The following is a 24,964-nucleotide window of genomic DNA, read 5'->3' on the forward strand; positions in this document are numbered from 1 at the left end:
GGAGAGAGGAGGGAGGGGGAGAGAGAGAGCAGAGAGGGAAGGAGAGAGAGAGAGAGAGAGAGAGAAAGCAAGAGAAGAGAGAGAGAAAAAGCAGTATGCAGGCGATTGCACAAGAAAAACTCTTCCCCCAGACCACTGACTGGGAAAAGGAGAAGGGCGGACTACTGCAAGTTTTTATAAGCAGTGGAGCTCTAAGTCTCAAGTTTTAGAAGTCCGTGCCATCACTGGGGTCATGCTTGGTGGGCTAAGCAGTGCTCTGGTGGGGAAGGAGGGTGGAGGCCCGGAAGTGTGCAGCATGGCCTGAGGATCCCCTGGGTCGCATGGAGAGAAATGTTTCCCCTTCTTGGAATGCATCTGGGAGAGATGGCACAGCCTTTCTGGGGACCAAAGAGGTGGTGGGCACCAACATGATATCCTGTTCACTAGCATAGGAACAGAGATTACCTGCTAAGGGCAGCAAATCTCAGTGGTGACTTTCTGCTACACTTTATCATTAACTCTGAATTGCTGTGCAGTCGTGGGACTGCTTTTCAGGGACAAACTGGCACTGGCCACAGTGCAGCAGGCCCCTCCCCCAGGACAATCAGTGTGGGTCTGTGCCATGCAGGTCCCTAAAATTTGGAGGTTTTTTAAAAAGATTTTATTTATTTGTTTGCCAGAGAGAGAGAGAGAGCAAGAGCGAGAGAGAGCTCGAGCACATAAGCAGGGGGAGCAGCGGGCAGAGGGAGAAGCAGGCTGCCTGTTGAGCAAGGAGCCTAATGCAGGGCTTGATCGCAGGACCATGGGATCATGACCTGAGTGGAAGGCAGACACTTAACTGATGAGCCACACAGGCATCCCTAAAATTTGGAGTTTTGAAACCCAGCGGTGCGCCTGAGACCAAACACAGGCAGGCAGCTTGGACACAGGGTGAAGGCAGAGATCTGATGGAAGCCAGGGACACAACAGGGGAGAGTTTACTCTTCTGTGATGGCTTCCTGAAGAGTGGTGGGCACGAACTCCCCACTCTGGGGCAAGAGAGCAGGGTGATGCCATTGTCCCCCCCCAACCCCGCCCCCTCCATCAGCACTGACCAACTTCAGTGAGCAACACAGTGCCCCCCAGTGGGCACTGGAGCTGTCAACACCAAGCCCAGCGCCCTGCAGGTGGAAGTCAGTGCGAGAATAAGCAAGTCCACTGATCACAGAGTGCCGCACAGCTTCCATTCTGGGGGATACAGAATCTAGCTTCTTTTTGCAAGCAGACCCAAACACCTAGTTAAAACCTGCCAAACAATGAACAAGGTCCAAACACCCTCCACCGCAGGCAAGGAGAAACTCCTCGGAGGACTGACCTGAGGGAAAGGGCAGTCGAAACACGATAGCAGGTTGCAGACTCTGAAACACCTCCTGAAGCATCAGGCCCAAGATAGTATATCACCACTTTCTAATAGAGCCAATACCCTCAGGAGCAGAATTATAACAGGCTTTCCTAACAATCACAGACACACAAAGGGACCCAGACAAAAATGACAAGGTGCAGGAATTCACCCCAAAAGAAAGAACAGCAAGAAGTCATGGCCAGGGATTTAATCAATACCGACACAAGGAAGGTGTCTGAACAAGGATTTACAACAATAATCATAAGGAAAGTAGTTGAGCTTGAGAAAAGCATGGAAAAAACTAGAGATTCTCTTACTACAGAGATAAAAGAACTAAAAATGAGACCGAAATTAAAAAATGCTATAACCAAGATACAAAACTGATTGGACGTAATGACAACAAGGACGGACAAGGCAGAGGAACAAATCAGTGATAGAGAAGATAAAATTATGGAAAATAATGAAGCGGGAAAGAAAGGTATCAGATCATGAATGTAGATGTGGGAACAAAGTGATTCCCTAAAGCATAATAACATTCATATACAAGAGAAAAAAAATGGAGGTTTATTTGAGCAAATTATAGCTGAAAACTTCCCTAATCTGGGTAAGGAAATAGACATTGAAATTTGAGAAGCTCAGCGAACTCCCATTAAATACAACAAAGCCCGGCCATCACCAAGACATAGCATAGTCAAATTCATAAAATACACAGACAAGGAACAAATCCTGAAAGGAGCAAGGGGAAAAAAGTCCTTAGCCTACAAGGGAAGACATATCAGGTTACGGCAGATCTCACACAGAAATGTGACAAGCCAGCAGAGACTAGCAGGATAGATTCAAAATGCTGAATGGGAAAAATCTGCAGACAAAAACATTCAATCCTGGGCAACTGGGTGGCTCAGGTGGTTAAGCATCTGCCTTTGGTTCGGGTCACGATCCTGCGATTCTGGGATCAAGTCCCACATCAGTTTCCATGCTCCTTGGGGAGCCTGCTTCTCCCTCTGCCTCTGCTTCTCTCTCTCTCTCTCTCTGTCATGAATAAATAAATAAAATCTTAAAAAAAGAACACTCAATCCAGCAAGGCTGTCATTCAGAATAGAAGAAGAGATACTTTCCCAGATAAAGACTAAAGGAGTTCATGACCACTAAACCAGCCTTGCAAGAAATATAAAAGGGGACTCTTTGAATAGGGGAAAAAAGACCAAAAGCAACAAAGATTAGAAAGGAACAGAGAACATCACCAGAAACACCAATTTTACACATAACACAATGGCACTAAATCTACATCTACAATAATTACTCTGAATGTAAACAGACTAAATGCTTGAATCAAAAGACATAGAGTATCAGAATGAATAACAATAAAAAAATACAAGACCCATCTATATGCTGGCTACGTTTTAGACCTCAAGACACCTGAAGATCAAAAATGAAGGGATAGAGAACCATCTGTCACTCTAACGGACGTCAAAAGAAAACCGAGTAGCCAAACTTACATCTCACAAACTAAATTTTAAAACAAAGATGTAACAAGAGATGAAGAAGGGCACCATATCATAATCAAGGGGTCTATCCACCAAGAAGATCCAATAATTATAAATATTTATGCTACCAACTTGAGAGCACCCAAATATATAAATCAATTAATAAAAAACATAAAGAAACTCATGGATAATAATACAATGATAGCGGGGGACTTTAACACCCCACTCACAGCAATGGACAGATCATCTAAGCAGAAGATCAACAAGGAAACAAGGGCTTTGAATGACACACTGGACCAGATGGACTTAACAGGGATATTCAGGACATTTTATCCTAAAGCAGCAGATACATTCTTTTTGAAAGCACATGGAAAAGATCTTCAGAACAGATCACATACTGGGTCACAAATCAGCCCCTGACAAGTACAAAAAGACGGAAATTTCACCATGCATATTTTCAGACCACAACACTATGAAACTTGAAGTCAACCACAAGAAAAAATTTGGAAAGAACACAAATACACAGAGGTTAAAGAACATCCTACTAAAGAATGAATGGGTTAACCAGGAATTTAAGAAATTTAAAAATACATGGAGGCAATGAAAATGAAAACATGATAGTCCAAAGCTTTGGAATGCAAAAAAAGGTGATCCTAAGAGGGAAGTATATTGCAATCCAGGCCCACCACACAAAGCAAGATAAAAAATAATCTCAAATACACAACCTAACCTTACACCTAAACAAGCAGAAAATGAACAGCAAATAAAGCCTAAACAAGAAGGGAAATAATAAAGATTAGAGCAGAAATAAATGATATAGAAACAAACAAACAAAAACCAGTAAAAAAGATCAACGAAACTAGAAGAATTAATAAAATTGATAAACCTGAGCCAGACTTATCAAAAAGAAAAGAGAAAGGACTCAAAATTAAATGAAAGATCCCCATGAAAAAGGAGAATTACAGCCCAATATCCATGATGAACATGGATACAAAAATTCTCACTAACATACTAGCAAATTGAATCCAACACTGTGCTAAAAGAATCATTCACCACAATCAAGTGGGATTTATTCCTGGGCTGCAAGAATAAATTTATATTCATAAATCAATCAACATTATATACAATAAAAGAAAGGATAAGAACCACATGATCATCTCAATAGATGCAGAAAAATTATTTGACAAAATACAGCATCCATTCTTGATAAAAACCCTCAACAAAATAGGCTTAGAGGGAACATAACTCAACATCATAAAGGCCATATATGAAAGACCCACAGCTAATATCATCCTCAATGGAAAAAACAGAGAGATATTCCTCTACAGTCAGGAACAAGAAAGTAATGTCCACTCTTACTGGTGTTATTTAACATAGAACTGGAAGTCCTAGCCTCAGCAATCAGAAAACGAAAAGAAATAAAGAGCACCAAATCAGCAAGGAAGAAGTCAAACTTTCACAAGATCTTGGGACATGTGAAAATGTTGTGAAATTCAAATGTTAGTGCCTGTAACCAAAGTTTGAGTATGACACAGCCATCCCTGTTTGTTTTCAAATTGTCCAAAACAGCTTTGCCATTACCATGGCAGAGCTGAGTAGTTGTGACAGATACCACACACGGCCCAGAAAACCTAAAGTAGTTACTACCTAGCCCTTCGTAGAAAAAGTTTGCCGACTCCTACGGTAGAGGACATGAAACGTCGTTTCTTCAGATCAGTGGTTCTCGGCTGGGGTCAGTTTTGTCCTCCAGGAGCCATCCGGCAATGCCTAAAGACTTTTTTTCATTGTCATAACTGGAAGGGATGCTACTTCATCCACTGAGAGGCCAGAGATGCCAGCAAACATTCTTTGATGCACAGGTCAGCCCCCACAACAAGGAATGATCTAGACCCAAATGTTAGTAGTACTAAGGTTGAAGACCCTGGTCCAGAGAACAGAGACGATGACATGTTTAAGACTGGATACCACGGCCTCACCCTGAATAAACTAAGTACTTTATGCCTACCCTTGACTCCACCTCTATATCCAGACTCTCCATCCCTACACTACACATCACTACAGCCTGACTCCCTCCAAGGTATGTTCCCAGCAGGCCCTGCACACGGCCCTCACAATTCCTCGTCAGCCTCATTAACCTTCCATCCTTGCTGCCATGCTTTGCTGTTCTCTGGGATCTCATCTAATTTCACACAGCATCACCCTTCCAGTCTCAACTGGTCAGGCTATGTCAGTTCGGGCCCACCCCCCCCCCCAGCTGGTTCTCCTGCTTCTCCATCATTCCCCAGGCCCAGGGTGGGAAGGTCTCAGTGGCTAGCCCATTTCCAGGGCTGGGAGGGGCAGAAACTGCACCTCACACCATCTTGATGGACCCACTCCCAATTTTTGCCCTGGGGAATGTTGCTTGGGGCAGAGCAGAGTCGGGGCTAAGTATTCACGGATCTGTCCTCTTCTGTTATCACCCTCCACCCAAAACACTGGTGCCAAAAGTGCAGTGGGGGATTGTGTCATTGAGAGAGCAAGCATGCTGCATAGTGGCCTAGCTATTAGGTCCAGCTTTAGGGCTCCAGTCACCCATGGAAATCTCTGAATCCTACCTCAGATGCTTGTGACAGGGGAACACCTGAACACCTTATTCCTAGGCCTTTTTGAGACTCCATTTTCTAATTTTTGAGTAGGCAAGGGTGATCACACACACATGATGTGGGATGGCTGTGAGGATTATAAATACCAAGCATTATCATGGCACTGACAGTATCACTGGGGTGCCAATATTAGTCAGTTGAAACGTCTGACTCTCGATCTCAGCTCAGGTCTTGATCTTGTGCCCATGAGTTCAAGCCCCAGAGGGGGCTCCATGCTTTACTTAAAATTAAATAAATACCAGGGATTATGATTATTACTGGAATATGGTAGGAAGCAGAACATTCAGAACAAGGTTGTAAGCATCCTGAGGAGCCTATGGGGGTTTCCAGGGCGAGAATGGGGCATTCTGACTGGGGGGTGGATAGGGCTAGGCATGTGGTAATAGAAATAACAATACTAATAATAGCCAAGGCCCACACAGCCTCTACTATGTTTCATGATGCCCTGTGCTAGGGGCTTTCTACCAAGAAGTTTGTTGAATCCTCCCCAAAGTCCTGTGAGGTAAATATCCCTACTTCAAGTGTCAAATGTTTTAGTCACCGGAGCCATCTCCCAGCTCTCAGAAACCAAGAAGTAAAAGCTCTGAATGGAAAACACCAACCTGCACTACCCAGGTGCACAGGGGAGCCAGCCTCACCCATGGACACCAGCACAGGGCTCCTGAGAAACAGCAAGGTTCCTCCAGCCAGAGGGACAGCCACATCCTCAGAGGGCACAGTTTGTAACCACACATTCCTGTCCACTCTGGTGATCAACACTGGGCAGTGTGGAAAACACAGATGGGGATTTCTCATTGCTTTCCTAGAAACACTGCTCTGGGGTTGGGGCATGGGGGAGTTAGGTAGGGTTCCTACCCTAGAACAAGTCTGTGTTACACCTTGGGGAGAAACAGAAATCAAGAGAGGAAACGATGCCTCTAGATAGGAGGCCCGGAGAAGGACAGGGCCTCACTTCTGTGACATTCCTACCAAAGGTATAGAATCTGAAACCAATCAGGAGAAAACACCACACAGATCCAAACAGAGGGCTGTTTTAAAAGTGGGTAGAACCTTCAAGAGGGTTGAGGTCACACAAATCAGGGATATTGCTTTGCTTGGGACACAATAATGAGGTACCACGGGCTGAGTGGCTCCAGCAGAGATTGATTTCCTCACAGTTCTGGAGGCCAAGAAGACCCAAGAGGTCTGGTTTCATTCTGAGGCCTCACTCCTTGGCTTGTAGATGGCTGCCGTCTCCCAGTGCCTTCCCATGGTCTTCCCTCTGTGTACATCTGTGTCCTAATTTCCTCTCTAAACTCTCAAATGGTTTGAAAAAAATACGTACAAAATACATATGAACGTGTATAGACAGGGAAGGAGAGAGAGAAGAATATTAAAGCAAATGTGTCAAAATACTAACAACCATGGAGCATAAAGGGGTTCTCTGTATTGTTTATGGAAATCATCTCAAAGTTTGAAATTACTTGTAAATAAAAGGAAAATTAACTGGTTAGTTCCTTTGGGGTACGGGATCATTAGGAATTAGAGCTGTATTTTTGAGCAATATTTATGGCATCTTTCCAATTCGACTAGGTTCTCTTTATTGAAGATGATCCCCTTACTTGCCCATGATCTCGGTACCTTGTTCCTACACTTTTAGTGACCCTATCTTACTTCACACTCTCTGCAGTTCTGTGTCTATAAGATAAGCAGCTTAGCATCATTCTAAAGACAAAGCTGTTGCAGCTGAGTGGGTCACCCAGGTCATCTTCATGAACCCCAACCTGCTAGGACGGCTACTGCCCTGAAATTCACCCAGGGCACTACAAAGCATTTCCCTCTTCCCTGCAGGCCCTTTGAGACACCTGTGTGTGTGAGACAGTGCACGGGTCCCTGACTATGCCCGTCTAGAACATGACAAGGACTCAGGACACTTCCTCTTACCACCTCCCCTCTCCATCTCACCCAAACCAAAAGGCCATCACCTTGACCCTAGAACCCAGTGATGCCACTTTGTGTCTCCTGTCCACAGGAAGGCAGAGCCCAAAGTCTTCCACACACTGGCCTTGGCCAGGAAGATGGGACATGCTCAGAACCCTTATGGAAGAACCCAGCTAGCTTCCGCCTGGCCTCCAGGTCATGGTCAAGGCTCTCTCTGATGCTGAGGGTGGAGGAGCACCCTTGTCAGCTCCCTTCACCCAGAGGGCCTCTTGGGGCCCATTCTCTAAGGGTCATCCAGCCCTGCCCTCCCCCTAAGTCTGGGAAACCTCTGCCCACACCCTCTTGGAAGAGTGACCCCTCAGTCCTTCCTGTGTGCAGTGTCTGTCTGTCTGCAACCATTGCTGCAACTACTCTGCCCAGCACAGAAAAGACTTAAATTGAGGGGGGAGGCTCTTCTGGGCCCCCCTGACCTCCGGCTGGGTGATCCCCCTTACTCCCCCACTCTCTGCATAGAGAATAGCCATCTCTTTTCAGGGAAAGCTTCAGAGACTTTGACTTGGTGTAAGCCTCAGGCAGAAATTTCCATTTACCAGCTGAGAAGCAGATGGGCCTAGGTGAGGAAGAGCAGAATGGAGCAGGAAATGCTGTCACTCTGGCCTGGCCTGCGTCAAGATGCCCAGGGCGGTTGAGGGAGAGGAGGTGATGAAAGACCCGGACCCAGTGTAAGAGAATGCAGAGCTCACTGTTCAGGACGTGGGTCTATACTTAGCACGAGGCAAAACAGGTGCTGAACAGATGAAAGGCTTCTACTGGTGTACTTTGAACAGTTCTGATGTGTAGTTAATTAAAAAAAATCTTGTTCTTGGGGCACCTGCGTGGCTCAGTCACTTAAGTGTCTGCCTTAAGCTCAGATTGTGTCCTGGGATGGAGTCCTGCGCTGGGCTCCTTGCTCAGCAGGGAATCTGCTTCTCTCCTTTTCTCTCCCTCTGCCACTCCCCGCAACTCATTCTCTCTCTCTTTCTCGTTCGTTCGCTTGCTCGCTCTCTCAAATAAATAAATAAAACCTTTAAAAAAAATCTGCCTCTTTTTCTTTTTGCTTTTTTTTTGGTATGAGTGGGATAGACATTGTTGGGGTCCTTTAGGGGTTCTGACACTGTCCCCTCCAGCCTAATGTTGGCTGCAGAAAGTATATCTGGTACTGATGGCATACCCTTGGTTTCTGTCTCTGCCAAGCCTATATTACACGAGAAGCATTTTCTGGGGGTATAAACATTTTAAATAAAATAACTTCTCCATACAGTCCACCCAAGTAACCGTTGCCCTCTAGAACAAACAGAGTAAAATTTGAGCTAGCCATTTGTAAAGAGCAGTTGGTTTCTTTTGTGCAGGCCCTCTGTGACGGGATTTGTGTCCTCACACCCTAGGACCTTCAGGGTTTCACTTTAGAAGAATTCCTTGGTGCGGAGGGGCAGATGAACCCGGGGTCCTGACTCTCCTGAACTGTACCTTCCCGCACTGGGGTTTTCCCACTTTGATAATCTCTGGCCCAACCAAAAAAATGTGTTTTTTTGAGGGGGATAAATGAGGGCAGAAGAATCCAGTTAACTTTGAACCTGACCCCATTTCCATACCACCAAATGGACTGGAGATCAGTAGGTCTCACAGGTATGCATAGCTCACAAGCAAACAGAACTCAGTGTGACCACCCCCATGCCTGATACCAAAAGACCAGACAACAAAAGCAAAACCAAACAAGTGGGACATCACACTAAAATGCTTCCGCACAGCAAAGGAAACCATCAACAAAATGAAAAGGCAACCTACTGAATGGGAGAAAATATTTGCAAAGCATGGGTTCATTAAGGGGCTCGTATCCGAAAAACATCATGAATTCATATTTGAAAGTTGCCAGAAGAGTAGATCTGGAAAGTTTTCATCACGAGAACTTTTTGCAACTATGGATGGAAACAGATGGTAACTAGACTTACTGTGATCATTTCGCAATGTAGGCCAGAGTCAAATCATTACGCCGTACACCTGAGACTGACATAATGTGATGTCAATTACACCTCAAGTAAGAGAAAAGGTCAATCCGCAGCAGAATGGATGAGGTCCTGTGGTACGTCTATAGAATGGCATACTTGAAAGTAATGGATATAAACTACAGGCAGATGCAACAATGTGGGTGAATCTTAGAAAGATAATGCTGGCTGGAATGCTGAGGGCAAAGAGAATATACCACGTGATACCATTTTACAGACACAACTAATTTAACCTAAGAGAACTCAGGGTAATGGTTACCTTTGGGGGGGTGCGTTTACTGGTGGTAGACAGGAAGGAAATTCTGGGATGCTGGTGAGAACAGGGCAGCCCCTGAGGCCAGGAAGCTGGCTGGACACAGCTGGGCCTTGGTGTTCACCTGCTGAACCAGAACAATTTTGCAGACAGACCAAGTCCCTCTAGGACTGTGACGGATCAAGACAAAATCTCTCATCATGGCTGACAACAAAGACCTGAATCTTGCCCAAACCCCCAAAATGATCAACCCCCCACCTTTGTTACTTCATATGAGTGACTCATGCTTCTCTACCAATTAGTTGCAGTTTCTCTTCATTCCCTCCACCATATAGGTTTCCGATAGCCCTGCTTCCTGACAGCACCCAATGAAGATCTACATCTGGCTTCTCCAATCCTCCCCCAAATCACCCCTCAGAGATTTCCCTTCCTGGAGGGGTTTATAGCCAGAGAGTAAGGGAGAGGTGAGGCTAGGTAGGGAGAGACAGGGAGGGGCTCACAGAAATCCCAGATGTGGAGAAATGTTACAGACAAGATATTAACCAGAGAGGAAGGAGCCTAACAAATCCACCTGGTTTGTCTTAAATGTTATAGACAAGGTATGTTACCAAGTTCCCTGGTCAGTTTTCTATAAACTACCCTCCATAAAAGCCCTCAGTAGCAACCCATTCCGGACCCCTCTCACTCTAAAGAGCTTTTTTTTTTTCTTTCCTTCCTGTTCTCACCTTCACTTAATAATCTTTCACTTCACTTTACCCTTTTATCTGCAAGATTCATTCTTGGACTCCATGAGACAAGCACCCTGCAGCCTTGCAATACCAGGAAACCTCGACACTTACATGCTGTGTAGCCATGGAAAAGCGGTTTTGAAAGGTACATCGTGTCCCCCAGGCTGCTTGGGAAAAGGCATTTCCAGGTGGTCACATCAGGAGGGACAGGGTACAGATGCTGGATGAATGTGGTAGGTAACTACAAACACCTGGGAATGAAGAATCTGGAACAGAGGGTATAAGATAATAGGTATTTAGTTTTCTGTCTCAAAACCAAAACACCACAAAAAGGAAAAAAGAGTCTACAGACGCCTCAAATTAGATTAAGATAAAATTAAGATGAAAACAAACAGAAGCAGGAACGAGAACAGAAACATAATTAAGATACCTAGAGACTTCTAAAGTATGAGAACATGATATGACTTTTCCAATTAAATATGGAGGACTGACCACAAGCATTTAAATCCGTTTTTTCCGAAGACACAAAAATAATAACTGTAAATGAAAGCTCTTTTTAATGTATAAACTCACCATATGGGCAAAAGGAATAGAAGTCTTCAAAGCACAACAGATTTCTGGAAAGCAGCAGGGTGGGCACAGACCCATTGAGGAGAAAATCTAGCCCAGATGGCTAGCGGAATCCAGGAGGGGCACAAGACATGGCAGACACCAGGTCCTAGGAAGGCAAGGGTAGGGGGTGGCTGGCAGCAGGGAACTGACTTTGTTTGTAGAGGTGAATTGACTTGACTGGACCCCAGATCCCACCCCAAGTTTGGACTTTGGGCAAGTCCAAAATCAAGTAAAACAAAGTTGGTGAAAAAATTGATTCAGTTTTAGGGGGAGTGCTCAGTGGATCCAGTTTCTGTATCCAGGACAGGTCAGAAAAATGAAGTAACATGGGTAAATGTTAGAGGTCCACAGAGCACTCACTGTATGGTGTGTGGTGGGTGTGAGCTGGGTCTGGGAGGGGCCGATGTATTGTGACCTTACTGTATTATGGGAGTACCACCAGGTCTGGTTGACCTTGTAATTCAGGTGGGTCTTGTTCTTGTATGGTCCCCACAGCCCGGCAACTGCCTTCACAGCTGTAGGAACCACCATAGTGTCAAGGCAAGTCCATCCCTTGCGAGAGCATTCCGCCATCCCAAGAGTGCCGGGAGAGCACAGGATTCACAAGCAAGAGGATGTCACATAGGAGGGTTTAAAGCTCAGCAGAGAGGCCCAGCACCTGGAAGAATGTGTCATGCACTGTCCTCCTTGGACTGATAAAATGCGGATGGATAATGATAGTATTCGGTACCTTCCTAGCAGATTAAAAAAAGCTGAAGAAAGTAAAGCACTTAGCACAGTGCTAGCACCTGAGGGCTGAATGTTAACCGTATATATTATTTCTGTTAGCACTCGAATATATCCCCCTAATCAGGATGCCCCTTTCTTGCTCTAGAAAACCCATCACAGCCTAGGCTGGAACGCTCTGCACCAGTCAGGAGGTAGCTACAGCTACCATCTTCATTTTAATGTCGTAATTGAAGAAACTGAGGCATGGATAGGAAAAGAAAACGAAATGGCCAAGTTTAGGCAAACCATGAACTTCAGAGATTCAGTGTTCGCAGTTCAAGCTCAAAGGCCGCAGCCACCCCGCAAGTGGACGCAGCTCTCGTCCCGAAAGAGACGCTCACAAGGGCGCCCAAGATCATCCCTTGCTCTGGAAGGCTCCCTCACCCGTCTGGTGGGTTTTGAGAAACCGTAGTGGTAGGGGCATGTGGGGTGCCTCTGAAGGCTCCACCCCCATTATAATGCCCCTGGACTCCCCGCCCCTTACGTAGGACTCTCTGAACCAACCTTCTTCCAAATACATCTCTCCTAAATGCCCGCCCTCCATGTAAACGCCAGCACCTCACGTCCCGCTCTCCAAGAAGTGCGCCCATGCCTCGCCTACCACGTTGGACCGCCCCACTCATCCCGCCCTCACGTAGAACGCCCCACACTCCAGCCTCAGCGTAGAACGCACAGGCCCTGCCCACCACGTAGAGCGTGCCACTCGTCCCGCCCACACGTACAATGCCTTCACATGTCCTGCCCACTACGTTAGACCGCCCCACGCGCCCCGCCTTCCAGGTAAAAAAACGCCCCTCTCGCCTCGCCCCCATGTAACTCCCGCCCCCTCACCCCGCCCTCCATTTAGAACCACCCACATGCCCCGCCCACCACGTTAGACCGGGGCTCTCGCCCCGCCCTACACGTAGAACGTCCCTCTGGCCCTGCCCCCGCGTAGAACGCCCCGCTGGCTCCGCCCATACGCTGAGCATTCCCCCCCCACCCCGCCCCCTACGTAGAACCACCCACATGTCCCGCCCACCACGTAGGGCGCGCCACTCTCCCCGCCCACACGTAGAACGACCTCTGCAGCCCCGCCCACTACGTTAGACCGCCCCCACGCCCCCTCCCTGCACATAGACCGCCACGCTCGCTCCGCCCGCACGTAGAACGCCCCCCACACCCCGCCCTCTACGTAGAACAGCCCACGTGTCCCTCCCACCGCGTAGAACATTCCACCTGCCCCGCCCACACGTGGAACGCCTTCACACGTCCCTCCCACCACGTATAACGTCATGTTCGCTCCGCCCCCAACGCGGACCACCTCACACACCCCGCCTCTCACGTAATACGTCCCGCTGACCCCGCCCCTCCCCTGTAGAATGCCCCACGGGTTTCGCCCACCCGTGCAAAAATCGCTTGGAATTTCGCCCATCGCTTGGAATGTCTCGCTCTGCGCGTAGAAAGATCGCCCAAGTTGTAACCTTCCTAGTCCCGAGAATAGACTCGTACCTGAGACTCCCGCTGCCCCAGTACCCCGGAGCACTGCCTTTACCACCCCTCTGTGGATGGGGCGAACCTGAGTGGAACCAAACTGGCCAATGAGAAGAGAAGGGCTGTGCTCTATAGAACTGGATGGATGGTGGAGGATTCTAGATTGGTGTTCAAGTGAGGATAGGACCAATGGGGACTGTGAGAGCTGCGTCTGGGTCCTATGGGGAGCGTGCATAGCAGCGGGGCGGGATTTAGTGGATTTCAGACGACGGTGGAGACGTGGGACGCACAGGTGGATTCAAGGCAGGAATGAAGCTGGAGTATGTGAAGGATGGGGACATGGGTGCACCGCTATGTATGTAATAGCAGGGGCATCTTAGCAGTTGGAAGTAACAGATGAATTGGATGTAACAGATGAAAATAGTAATAGATGTAAATGGTAAAGTGGGTCTAGGGTCATTGGCAAGAAAGCAGTAGTAACGAGAAGATGGTCTCTTTTTGGTATTTTACAGATGCTGTATGACTTTGGGAGAAACAGTATTTCCTGTTAATTTCACGTTTGTCTTTATCTGTGCCTGTCACCTCAGCCCAATTAATAGCAAAGCTGCTTTTTTTCTTTCTCACTCTGAGCTGATTTTCACTCTTTTACTCTTCTTTCTAGCTGAGGACAGGTGAGGTCAACCATAGAACATTATTCTGTGAAATTCAGATCATAACCATTGTCTGGCTTCCACTCATCTAATGATGGTTTGGAGAACACAGTTCGTGGTTGCATAAATGTACATTCTTCACATTGCTTCAACAGCAGCTTAGTGCTGGATCCTCAGACAGGACAGTGGCTGCATACCAGTATTCAAGACACTGGAGGGCCCACATTTGAACCCTGTAATATAGACAAATACTGTCAGAATGATGATAGAATGTGTAGTCCACTTGTAAGTCAGCAGCCAAGATTAGCCAAGTTAAACGAAAAGAGCAGATCCCATTTTTAATCTGAAGAGCATGCAGAATCAGATGTTGGGGCACTAGCAAAAATACCAAATATATTGATTTGCTTGTTTGTTTCTCTGATTTTTTTTTAGTAATGTTCCACATCTCAGAGAATCTGTTGCCTGGGTAGCTCTCAGTTGGTTAAGCAACAGCCTTCCGCTCAGGTCATGATCCTTGAGTCCCGGGTCTAGTCCAGCATTGGGCTCCCAGCTCTGGGGGCAGTCTGCTTCTCCCTCTGACCTTCTCCCCTCTCATGTTCTCTCTCTCAAATAAATAAATAAAAATTTTTTAAAAAGATCTCAGGGAGTCTATTAGAACATAGGTACAACATTCTTCCACCCTGATGGTGTGGTTTGGAGTTGTGGGGTCCGGACCCGATGGCCAAGAAAGAATTCTTGAGGCATCTTTGGTGCAAAAAGGTGGTTATATTAAAGCATGGGGACAGGAGCCGTGGGCAGAACGGGCTGCACTGGGGTTGTGAGGATCAACTGATTATATAAGATTTTCTATCCTATGGAGAGGAGGGTGATGATAGGGCTCCGAGAAATTGAGTCTACAGGTTTCTAGAGATTGCTTTTTTTTTCCCTTGTAAATCATTAAGACAGTTGCAAACTGATAGAGACTCTTGCCCTCCATGACTGTGCTTTCCATCAGTTAACCATTTGGTTTTCTCTTTCCTTTGTTCTCAGGCAGCCAGGAGTGCCTGAGGAATGTGACACACATCCCACATGGGGCGGGGTGGGGGGGTTGTTAGCTTCAGCTTTGCCCTCAGCTTGCCTTCTCTTCCTCATAACACAAACAAACGGACCGATGTTCCATGTTCACGGATTGGAAGAATAAATATTGTTAAAATGTCTATACTACAGAAAGCAATCTGCAGATTTAATGTAATCTCTATGAAAATACTAACAGCATTTTCCACAGAATTATAACAAATAATACTAAAATTTGTAGGATATTTATATTGGATGTAATTATTAATATTTGGATTTATGTCATAATTTATTATTACTTTGCTTTTTTTATTAAAGATTTCATTTATTTGAGAGAGAGAGAGAGAGAGAGAGAGAGCGCAAGCAGGGCCTGGGGCAGAAGCAGACTCGCCGCTGAGCGGGGAGCCCCTTGATCCCAGGACACTGAGATCATGACCTGAGCAGAAGGCAGTGGTTAACACTGAGCCACCCAGGCACCCCTATTATTACTTTTCTGATTGTTTCTTCTGTTTTTTCTCTCTTACTCCTGCCTTCTTTTCAATTATCTAAATATTTTCAGCATTAATTTGGCTTAATACATTTTTTGCTATATCCCTTTTAATACATATTTTTAGTGGCATATCTATGATTTAAATATATGTTGACTTTTCAGGAACTCATTAGAATTCGTATTTTAAAACTTCATTTGAGAGACACCTGGGTGGCTCAGTTGGTTAAGTGTCTGCCTTTGGCTCAAGTCATGATCCAAGGGTCCTGGGATTGAGCCTTGAATCTGGCTCCCTGTCCAGTGGGGAGTCTGCTTCTCCCTCTGCCTGCTGCTCCCCTGCTTGTGCGTTCTCTCTTTTCTCTCTCTCTCTCTGGCATATAAATAAATAAAATCTTAAAAAACAATAAAACTTCATGTGAAATGTAGAAAGCTTTCTCCTTTGTATTATTATCCCTATATGTTTTACATCTATGTGTCACTTATCAATTTGTTATATCCCAGCTGTGAACACACTCCTCAATATAGACTTTATGATCAACAGCCAATTTCCTTCAAGCATTCCTCCTTTGAAGTGAGCATGTTAAGCTTTCTCCTTGGAGGGCACTCACTCATCGGAGTGACAGGTCAGGAGGAAGCAGCTTCCTAGAATTTCCGGTGTAGGGGAACCAAGGAATCTTCCCTGTGGGTTTTGAGGACATCCAGTGGAACCTACCTAAGTCACAGGCCCAGAACATCATCTCTGTGTGACCTTGCAGCCTCAGCCTGGCAAAAACCTGCCCCCTGCCCTCTCAGCACAGATCTCCTACTCTGCAATCCCCCCACCCCCACCACATTCTTTGATCCTGCAAAACCCATATGCTGTACAAGTGACCAGGAAGAGTAGTTCAGTTGTATGCAGGTTCCCCCTCTGCACATTGCACCTGGGCTCTGAAGGCCATTTGTCCAGAGTGACTGTTGAGAAAGAATCCTTGAGACATTTTCAGAGCAGAAAGGTGTTAAAGCACGGGGGTGGGGGAGGGTGACAGGATGGTGGGCAGGAAGGGCTGCACTGGGATTGTGAGGAGCAATTCATTAAATACTTTTAAGTTGGGGGGAGGGGTGTAGAGCTCAAGGAAGTTTCCAGAAGGATTTTTGGATGTTAAAGAAGACATACTGGATCCTGGAGGTCTGGCTCTTGTCAAGCTAAGGTGGCTTTTTGCCTGTAGCAAAGCATTGATGTGAAGGCATTTGGGACCTCCTTGACCATTGTCATACTCTGCCTGTTTCTGGTATTTATCAATGGGATGCAAATTGTAGGGAAAATTTCTCTCCATTTCTTTTGCTTTTGTTCTCCTCCTCAGCATCAAGACTCCCACTGCGTGCCCACACGGTAAGCTGCTGATCACCGTACCTCCACTTCTGCTCCTGTTTGTCTAGGAATCTCAGACCAGCTCAAGTCTGGCTAAACCAGCCAACTCTTCTGCTCTCTGGTGGTAGAAACACACCTTCTCCAACAAGGTCTGAACTCCTTCCAGGTTTGTCCTGGATTGGTGTTTTAATCAGTTAGATTTTTAAAAAATATTTATGTAATCTTTTCACCCCATGTGGTGCTCGAACTCACAACCCTGAGAACAAGAGCTGCATGCTTTTCCCCCTAGTTTAAGCTTGTTCAACACAAAAACCCAGCACTTGGGCCAGGCCAAGTCAACAAGCCAGGGCTTAGTATCTAATCTAATTGCAGTTTAAACTACCCCCAGAATAAGTCTTAACCTGTCAACCAGGAATTTTCTGATCAGTAGCAATAAGGTAAAGTGACACATGAACCCTCTCCATCCCCCAAAGGAAGATGAGGTAATTCACCTAAAGACCCCTTGTCCTTCCACCTAAGGGAAGGTGAACTTGCTTGGAACAATCCTGTCTTTTCTTTTGCTAATAACTTTCTTGACTCTCCTTCCAAAAACACTTCCATTTTGTACAACTCCTCAGAGCTCCCCTCTACTTGCTAGATGGGATGTTTCCCCATGCATGAATCACTTAATAAAGCTAGTTAGATCTTCAAACTCGGTTGGTTGAATTTTTGTTTTTTAACAGGCTGCTATAACAGAATATCATAGACTAGATGGCTTATAAAAAAATTTGGGGGTGCCTGGGTGGCTCAGTTGGTTAAGCGACTGCCTTTGGCTCAGGTCATGATCCTGGAGTCCTGGGATCAAATCCTGCATCGGGCTCCCTGCTCAGCAGGGAGTCTGCTTCTCCCTCTGACCCTCCCCCTTCTCATGCTCTCTCTCTCTCTCATTCTCTCTCTCAAATAAATAAATAAAATCTTTTTTAAAAGCCCAGAAATTTATTTCTCATAGTTCTGGTGGCTGGGAAGTCCAAGGTCAAGAGATCCTTCCTCAGGTGAGAGATTTATTTCCTCATTCATAGAAGGCAGTCTTCTCATGGTGTCCTCACATAGCAGAAGAGGCAAGGGAGCCCTCTGAGGTCACCTTTGTAAGGGAACTAATTCCATTCATGGCAGGTTCACCCTTGTGACCTAATTACCTTCCAAAGGCTCCACCACCAAATGAATCATGCTGGGGACTAGTTTCAACATATGCATTTTGAGGGCACACAAACATTTAGTCTGTAGCATTCTGCCCCTGGTCCTCCAAAGTTCACATCCTTCTCACATGCAAAGTACATGCATTCCATCCCAAGAACCCTCAAAGTCTTAACTCATTCCAGCATCACTCTAAAGTCTAAGTTCAAAGTCTCATGTAAATATCATCTAAATCAGATATGGGTGGGACTCAAACTATGATACTTCCCGAGGCAAATTCCTCTCCAGCTGTGAACCTGTGAAACAGAACAAGTTAGGTGCTTCCAAAACACAATGGTGGGGCAGACATACAGTACACATTCTCATTCCAAAAGGGTAAAATAGGAAAGAAGAAAGGGGTAGTGGTTCCAAGTAGGTCCCAAACCCAACAGGGCAAACAACAGGAAACTCTAAAGCTGGAGAATAATCCTCTGTGCCTCAGTGATCCACCCTGTGGGCCCTTTGGGGGGTAATGTCACCCCTACCGGGTGCTACCCACAATGAAACTCTCTGAGGTGGCCCCACTCATGCAGTCCCATCCTTTGAAACTTCTCTGGGCCACAGAGCACAGCACTCTGGGCCTGTGGTGGCAGTGACAGCCCTGAGGATCTCTGAATCACCTGCAGGGTCATTCTTTCATAGTCTTGAAGAAGAGTGCTTGGCTTCTGTTTAGATGGCTAGTCCATACTAATTTCCTTATCCTTGGCCACACTATTGGTGTCCCGCTAGGATCCAGAATGCAACAACTACATACATAAAAACCCTATCAGACAACGCTTTGATTTTTACTTTCAACCACAATGCACATCTTAAAGAGCTCAAGAGAATAGAATCTGTACCTAGCTATTTCACTAAGTCGCTTTTCCTTCATTCCTGATGTTCTAAGTATCCCTCTGTTACCATTTCCCTTCTATTTGAAACACTTTCCTTTAACTATGTTGGAGGGTGGGAGAATGGGAGAGAAGAGGTAGAGCATAAGCACTCTGGTCTTTTTTTTTTTTTTTCAATAAAAGCACCAATCCCATCCGGGGGACTCCACCCTCATATATCATCTAAGCCCAGCACCTCCCAAAGACCCCACCTCTTAATGGTTTCAACATATAAACATTGCGGGGACAGAGTCAGCCCATAGTAGCAATTGGTCTGATTGGGGTCAGGCTGCTTGTTCCCAGCAGCCTTCGGTATAGATTGCAGTTATATATCTTTTTAAAGGTTATTTATTTATTTATTTATTTGAGAGAGAGAAAGAGAGAGATAGCACAGAAGGAGAATGAGAGGGAAAAGCAGACTCCCGCAGAGCAGAGAGCCCGATGCAGGGCTCTATCCCAGAACACTGGGATCATGACCTGAGCCGAAGGCAGACGCTTAACCAACTGAGCCACCCAGGCACCCCAACTGCAATTCTGTTTTCAAAGCCTTTTCAGTACTGTTTGGATGTGTCCCATGTGTGTATTGGTCTATCTCTTAGCTCATAGAAAGTCTTTGGTATTAATTAGGAACAGATCCATGCATGTAGTAAAGCAAAACCTCGGTTTTCAAATTTACTGGCTTCACTTGAAATAGTGTCAAGGAGGGGACTAAAGAGCACATTTATCATCATGAGAACTGGGTAATGTATAGACTTGTGGAATCACTATGTTGTACACCTGAAATGAATGGAAAACTGTGTGTTAACAATACTGGAATTGAAATTTTAAAAAATAATTTAAAAAAAGAAAAATTTCAGGGAATTGTATTTTTTTGTTTGTTTGTTTTTGTGTTTTGCTGTTACCTGTGGTAACTCATAGTACAAAGTCTCAGAGGGGAACAGAAAATATGAAGGCCTTTAACAACTTCCAGAAATCCCCGGAAAACCACTGGTAATTGTCACCCCTTTGAATGGTGTTGATGCATTTAGTCACACCTTCCCACCCTCACAGACTCTGTAGAAGCTCCCAGCAGAGATTTCCCCATGTCACTATCTTGGACACTGTTGTTTAAATGCCACTGAATCTGGGGCGCCTGGGTGACTCAGTTGTTAAGAGTCTGCCTTCGGCTCAGTTCCTGATCCCAGGGTCTGGAATCGAGCCCCACTTGAGACTCCTTGCTTGGCGGGAAGCCTGCTTCTCCCTCTCTCACTCTCCCTGCTTGTGTTCCCTCTCTCGATTGTGTCTCTGTCAAATAAATAAATAAAAATCTTTAAAAAAAATACCACTGAATCTGACTTCAGTTATATGTGGAATCTAAAAAACAACACAAATGAGCAAACAACAACAACAACAACAGAAAAAGACTCATAAACACAGAGAACTAGTGTTGCCAGAGGGGAGAAAGGTGGGGAGGACGGGTGAAATAGGTGAAGGGGATTAGGATGTACAAACTTTCAGTTATAAAATAAGTCAGTCACAGGAATGAAAAGTACAATAGTCAATTATATTGTAATCACTTTGTGTGGTGATGGACATTTTGTAACCTATATAATTGTCAAATAACCATGTGGTACACCTGAAAATAATATAATTAGTAAAATAATATGTCAACTATACTTCAATTAAAAACAAAATTTTATATATATACATAAAGTTGTATATATATTGTAAAAATATATATACAAAATTTCTTTCCCCCTAATATTAAGCCATTCTTACATTTCTTTTTTTTTAAGATTGTATTTATTTGACACAGAGAGAGAAGGAACACAAGGACGGGGAGTGGGAGAGGGAGAAATGGGCTTCCCTCGAGCAAGGAGCCTGATCAATCCCAGGACCCTGGGATCATGACCTGAGCCTAAGGCAGATGCTTAATGACTGAGCCATCCAGGGGCCCCAATTCTTACATTTCTGATAAAAACACTATTTGGTTTTAGTTTATTATTCTTTTGGTATATTACTTTAGTATATTTAGTATATTCTCTATCACTTTTGTATTTATATTGAAAATGAGATTGATACTGGTTTTCCATTTGGAGGTTCTCTGTTAGTTTTTGCTATCATGATTATGTTACCTTTGTAGAGTGAATTTGGAAGAATCCCATCTTTTTCAATGATTTAAAACAATTTAGGGGCACCTGGGTGGCTCAGTGGGTTAAGTCTCAGCCTTTGGCTCAGGCCCTCATCTTGGAGTCCTGGAATTGAGCCCCACATCGGGCTCTCTGCTCAGTGGGGAGCCTGCTTCCCCTTCTCTCTGCCTGCCTCTCTGTCTACTTCTGATTTCAATCTGTCAAAAAAAATTTAGAATGGGAATAATCTATTCCTTGAGAATTCGAGAATGTGACCATACAACTATTTAGACATCCTTTGAGGGAATAACTCTTCAAGATTTTTTTTGTCTTTCATGACTTAGTGATTTAAATTTTCTTTCTTCTTGAGTAGATTTTGGTCCACTGGTATTTATCTTGAGAATTGTCCATTTCAGAGAATTTCACAAAATTTAAAAATGTACTAGTATATAGCTATCCACATAATATTGTCTTGTAATAAAAAAGTCACAAGCTCAAGAAGTAAAACTGTCACTTTGCAGATGACATGATACTATATATAGAAAGTACTAAAGACTTCACCAGAAAAATATTAGAATGAATAAAAAAATTCAGTAAAGTTGCAGGATACAAAATTCATGTACAGGAATCTATTGCATTTCTATATGCTAATAACAAAGCAACAGAAAGAGAAAATAGGAAAACAATTCCATTTATAATTGCATCAAAAAGAAGATACTTAAGAATAAATTTAACCAAGGAAATGAAAGATCGTACTCTGAAAACTATAAAACACTGATGAAAGAAATTGAAAATGACATAAACATGGGTGCCTGGGTGGCCCAGTCAGTTATGTGGCCAGCTCTTGATTTCTGCTCAGATCATAATCTCAGGGTCCTGGGATAGAGCTCTGCATCAGGCTCTGTGCTCAGCGGGGAGTCTACTTGAGGATTCTCTCTCTCCCTCTCCCTCTGTCCTTCCCCCTCCTCACTCTCTCTCTTTCTAAAACAAAGAAATCTTAAAAAAAAAAGAAAATGACATAAATAAATGGAAGGATATACCATGCTCATGTATTGGAAGAAATGATATTGCCAAAATGTTCATACTACCCAAAGCAATCTGCAGATTCAATGCAATCTCAGTCAAAAAGTAATAGTATTTTTTCACAGAATTAGACCAAAGAATCCTAAAACTTGTATAGAACCACAAAATACTCCAAATAGCCAAAGCGTTCTTGAGAAAGAACAAAGCTGGAGGTATCCCAATCCAAGACTTCAAGACGTACCACAAAGCTGTAGTAACCAAAGCAGTATGGCATTGGCACAAAAAAGAGGCACATAGATCGACAGAAAAGAATAGGGAGCCCAGAAATACACCTGCACTTATATGGTCAATTAATCTACAACAAAGGGGGCAAAAATATACAAGTAAAAGATCATCTTTTCAATACATGGTGTTGGGAAACCTGGACAACTACATGCAAAACAATGAAACCAGGCTACTTTCTTACATCATACGCAAAAATAAACTCAAAATGGGTTAAAGACCCAAATGTGAGACGTGAAACCATAAAATGCCTTTAAAAAACATAGGCAGTATTCTCTTGGGCATCAGCCTTAAAAATAAATTTCTAGATTTGTCTCCTTAAGCAAGGAAAACAAAAGCAAAATTAAACTATTGGGACTACACTAAAATAAAAACTTTTGCATGGTGAAGGACACCATCAAAAAAGGGCAATCTACTGAATGAGGAAAGATATTTGTATACTTGAATGGGGAAAGATATCCGGTAAGGGGTTAATAGCCAAAATATACAAAGAGCATATATAACAACACAACCCCCCCCCAAAAAACAAAAACAACCCCCCCCACAAAGAATCCAATTGAAAATTGGCAGAGGACCCGAATTGACATTTTCCCAAAGACATACAGGTGGCTAATAGACACATGAAAAGATTCTCAACATCATTAATCATCAGTAAAATGCAAACCAAAACCACCATGATAACTTCTCTTATACCTGTCAGAATGGCTAATATCATAGAGAAGAAATAAGAGGATGTGGATGTGGAGAAAAGGAAAAGCTAGTGCACTGTTGATTAGAATGTAAATTGGTATAACCGCTGTGGAAAACAGTATGGAGAATCCTCAAGAAATACCATATGATCCAGTAATTCCACTACCGGGTATTTACCCAAAGAAAACAAAAGCACTAACTCAAAGAAAAAGATACATGCACACTTCTGTTTATTACAGCATTTTTTTTCACAATAGTCAGGATATGGAAGCTACCCAAGGGTCCATCAATAGGTGAATGGATAAAAAATATGTGATATATTACTCAGCCATAAAAAAGAATGAAATCTTGGCATTTGGGGCAAAATGGGTAAACCTGGAGGGTATTATGCTAAGTGAAAAAAGTCAGACAGGGAAAGACAAATACCATACAATTTCATTTATATGTGGAATCTAAAAAACAAAACAAATGAATAAACATACAAACAAAAACCAGAAACAGACCCATAAATAAAGAGAACAAACTGGTGGTTTCCAGAACGAAGGTGGGAGAATGGGCAAAAGAGGTGAAGGGGATTGGGAGGCACAAAGTTCCAGTTATGAAATAAATAAGTCATGGGGATGAAAAGCATAACATAGGGACTATAGTCCATAATACTGTAATAATGTTTTATGGTGATTGATGGTAACTATACTTATTGTGGTGAGCACAGCTTAATGTGTAGAATTCTTTTAAAGATTTTATTTGAGAGAAAAGAGAGAAAGCATGAGCAGGGGGAGAGCTGGGAGCAGGGGGAGAGGGAGAAGCAAACCCCTGCTGAGCAGGGAACCTGATATGGGGCTCGATCCCAGGACCCTGATATCATGATCCGAGCTGAAGGCAGATGCTTGACTGACAGAGCCACCCAGGTGCCTCTATTCTACAATTTTAAAAGAAGTGATAACTTCTTCCTTGGAAAAAGAAAACACTTCCTGATCTCTCGCCACAACTGTGAGCTATGGTGGAGGGCATGGCCATGACACAGAGCTACTGGAGCCCCATTCCTCCTCCAGAGTACATAGGATACTGTCCCTTGAAGCAATGGGGACCATGGATATAATGAGGCTGGAATGGGGTTTGGGGCATACTGGACACTGTCTCCTGTAGCTTCTTCAAATGTGCAAAGGAAACTGCCCACTTACCCTTACATCAATTTTAAGTATCCAACAACAATTCTCTCTCTCTCTCTTTTTTTTAAAGATTTTATTTATTTATTTGACAGAGATCACAAGTAGGCAGAGAGGTAGGCAGAGAGAGAGGAGGAAGTAGGCTTCCTGCCGAGCAGAGAGCCCGATGCGGGACTCGATCCCAGGACCCTGGGATCACGACCTGAGCCGAAGGCAGCGGCTTAACCCACTGAGTCACCCAGGCGCCCCAACAACAATTCTCTAACACCACTTCCCCACCTCCACCCCCTGCTGTCAACAGAGGCCAGGTGGAGAACTTGGACTTCCAACCCTACCTGGCAATAAGGCAATCCTCTTCACCAACCAGAGCACTGTCAGGGGATTCCTACTAGAACAGAAGATTTAAATAAGATCCAGGGTCTCATAAGATAATACCTCAGATGTCCAGGGTACAGCAAAAATCACTTGTCCTAGCAAGAACTAGAGAAATTTCCACTTGAGGGAGAAAAGACAATTGACCGATGCCAACACTGAAATGACACAGATGCTGGAATTATCTGACAAGACCTTGAAAGCAGCCATCATAAAAAGACATCAGTGGACAAATATAACACATTGGAAAGAAATGATTCAGTTGGTCTGGGGCGGGCCTGAGCTTCTGCATTTCTAAGTATATTCCAGGTGATACCCTAGTTGCTGGTCTATAGACCACATCAATGTAGCAAATCCAGTTGTAGGAGGCCTTACTGACACAGTCCTGAAAGGGGAGAATCTGACTCTCTTTGCTAGCTAGG

The 24,964-nt window shown here is 44.4% G+C and overlaps 1 long non-coding RNA gene across 4 annotated transcripts in view; it reads right to left on the reverse strand.

The window, feature by feature from the left end:
• LOC122897248 overlaps positions 1-13,363 on the reverse strand; it is a 28,075-nt gene extending 14,712 nt beyond the window's left edge. Inside the window, exons 1-4 of one of the 4 annotated variants that reach the window (XR_006382502.1) lie at positions 12,314-12,407; positions 11,003-11,147; positions 10,541-10,695; positions 9,714-9,828 (exon numbers count right to left, since the gene is read on the reverse strand). This is a non-coding gene — a long non-coding RNA (uncharacterized LOC122897248). Of the gene's footprint in view, positions 1-9,713; positions 9,829-10,540; positions 10,696-11,002; positions 11,148-12,313; positions 12,419-13,300 lie in introns of those variants that run through there. The other 3 variants (XR_006382503.1, XR_006382504.1, XR_006382501.1) reach the window with 3 other exon arrangements.
• Between the last annotated feature and the right edge of the window lie 11,601 nt (positions 13,364-24,964).

The sequence above is a fragment of the Neovison vison genome, chromosome X (genome assembly GCF_020171115.1).
Source record: "Neovison vison isolate M4711 chromosome X, ASM_NN_V1, whole genome shotgun sequence".
NCBI lineage: Eukaryota > Metazoa > Chordata > Mammalia > Carnivora > Mustelidae > Neogale > Neogale vison.